Raw genomic sequence first — 3,037 nt, forward strand, 5'->3', positions numbered from 1 at the left:
GAGTATAATACATGGGGTTATTATGAGGTTTTCCCTATTATAATAGTATAAAACGGATCGCTAAGTTGGACAACCATTTTAAAATCCTTATTATAAACCATATCTTTTGACTAAAAAAACCTAAAATTTATTTAGTATTATATGATAACGATGTTGCTACATAAACCTCGGAACTAAAGATTTCAAACAATATATTTTAAACGATATAACATTATTAATAAATCAAAACTAAGAGTCACAATGTACAACAATACAAGCATAATGTATATGTATGCCCTAAATGTACAAAGAGACAATGCATAATGTACAAGTGTAAATGCATAGATGAGCGAAAGTTACAAAGAAGCATCAATAGTCACCCGTTACGTTATTCTCGGTAGTGTTTTTACATAAACCGCTCACCTCTCCCCAGTCCCATCAAAACCCCCCACTACCCTAAACTCCAATCTCCACATCCCATCAAATTCTCTCTGCAAAACTTCTCCGATTCCGATAATGCCACCGACGCCGGAACAACCCCACCTCAACGGCGCCTTCTATGGCCCTCCCATCCAACCAAAAACCAAATCCTACTACCGCCCTGGCCGCGGCGGAGGCGGCGGACCTAGTTGCAACCCTTTAACCTGCTGTTGCAGCTGTATCTGTAGTTGCATCTTCAATCTCATCTGTCAGATTCTAATCACCGTCGGAATCTTCCTCGCCGTCGTTGGGGTAATCTTCTGGTTTATTTTCCGCCCCAACGTGCCTAAATTCCACGTCGCCGACGCCACCCTCACCCGATTCACGCTATCCCCGACGAACAACACGCTCTACTACAACCTCGCCGTCAATATGACGTTCAGAAACCCTAACCGCCGTTTAGGGATCTACTACGATAACATCGAGGCCAACGCGATTTACCATGGCCAGAGATTTTCGTCGGCGGAGGTTCAAGGGTTTTATTTAGGGCATAAGAAGGAGAATAATGTCAGTGTGGCGTTTAAAGGGGAACAACTGGTGGTTCTCGGTAGTGGTGATAAATCGAAATACGATTCGGAGAAGGTTGATGATGTTTACTATATCGATTTGAAGCTGAGATTGAAGATCAGATTTAAAGTTTGGTTTGCGAAAACCCCGAAATTCACACCCAAATTCGAATGCGATTTGAAGGTTCCATTGAGTTCTAAAGGTAAGGTTTTATCTACGAATTTTGAGAGAACCAAGTGTGATTTCGATTGGTAGTGAAGAAGATGATGAACCTTTAATCTGTTATCTTTTAAATTCTTAGTCTGATTTTCACATTCATGCAAGGTTTTCAAGAAATTTTGGGAGATATATATATACACTGATTAATTATGTTTATGAGTTTAAATTCTTGTTTCTTTTTTTTGGATTCTGGATATGATTTTTGATTGTTCATGAGAATTTTAATTTACTTTTCAGTTTGATTGTAAATAAAGTAAAGAAAAACCATGTATCTGAAACTTGAATTTTAGTCGTTTAGTTGCGTGCAAACGGTTGGATAACAAAAGCTGGGACCCACCACAGAATCATATGAGCTTCAGTGGCCTATCTAAAATCTAAATGCCTTCTTTTGCTTTTCCGTGATAAATATTAAAAGATTGGATAAGAATTTCTGAGTGATTATCTATTGTGAAATAATCATCTTTATTAAAATAAAATTATTATATATTGTAAACATAGGGCCGTTTTTTAATCAGATATAGTCTCTATATCAAACAACTTCATTTGAATACTATAAAATATAATAATTTATCGTTAATTATATAATATCTTTTTTTTTTAACGGCAATTATATAATATCTATTATAACTTTATAATAGATATTATAACTTTATATAGATATCATATCAAACATATGGTTCAAAAATTTAATTAATGCATTAAATAAATATTAAAATCTCATGTTATTTAATGCCTTATATAAATATTAAAATCTTATTTTAAAAAATATAAAGTTAGTAGGTACATTGGAATGAAATTATGAAGAATAGAGTGAAAAATGAACTGTCATTGTTTGAAAGAATAAAATGATTTACTCAAAGAAATTTTTTGTTATTAATAAATTAGATAAACAGCATAAAAGTCAACGTGTTATAAGTTTTTTTAGATATTGATATTTTCTTTTTCAGAAATTAAATATCTTCCTACTTTTTTCTCTATAAATATTTCTACCTCATTAAATGACGACAAATGTAACATTTAATGATATTTTAGTATAGTAAAAAGACACATATCATCATTTAAATGGATAGGAGGATTGGTAGAAACATAGGTGGGAGGATATTTGGTTGTGTTTGGCGCGCCACAGCTAGCTGATAAGCTAACTTATTTTTCGAGCTTTTTTATGTTGTCGTGTTTGGTAAACCAAAAAGTAGCTTTTAAACTAGCTTTTTGAAAAGCTACTTAGACTAGCTTTTTAGGAGCTTTTTTAAAATTTTTCAAATACACCCCTTAATTAATTATAGAAACACATACTCCTACATGTCCTTTTATGTAATTTTATATATTTCAGCTAGCTTTTCAGCTAGTTTTACCAAACGTTATTTTTTATCAGCTAACGTGACATTCTTTGATAATCTAATTTGATAATGTATGTCAAAACTGAAGTGTATATATATATATATATATATATATATATATATATATATATATATATATATATATATATATATATATATATAATGACTTTTGTGATAATTATCATAAATGTAGTAATTTCTATGATAATTATCGAAAATATAAATGTTTTTATGTAATTTTATTTATCATAACAACAACAATAAAATATGAGAATCTCATTGAAATGAGGTAGAGATAGAAGACATTCACGCCTCAAAAATGGATATAGAGATCTCATCACTTAGATAACCTCCCACATGTGCAAATGTCATTCAAGTGATGTAGTCATTTTATCTCATTTGGAGGCACAACTATCGACATTTATCTTAACCTACCCTATTTTAATGAGAACGCAAGGTTGTTGTGTTATGATAAGATCAAATTGTATAAATTAAAATCGACTACATATTAGATT

General features: G+C 31.6%; 1 pseudogene; it reads left to right on the forward strand.

Annotated features, from left to right (window-relative positions):
• The first annotated feature begins 376 nt into the window (after nt 1-376).
• On the forward strand, nt 377-1,335 carry LOC145155272 (NDR1/HIN1-like protein 3 pseudogene; annotated as a pseudogene).
• The last annotated feature ends 1,702 nt before the right edge of the window (nt 1,336-3,037 follow it).

This window comes from Lactuca virosa, chromosome 1, assembly GCF_052849685.1.
Source record: "Lactuca virosa cultivar CGN04683 chromosome 1, Lactuca_virosa_CGN04683_v6, whole genome shotgun sequence".
NCBI classification, from domain to species: Eukaryota; Viridiplantae; Streptophyta; class Magnoliopsida; order Asterales; family Asteraceae; genus Lactuca; species Lactuca virosa.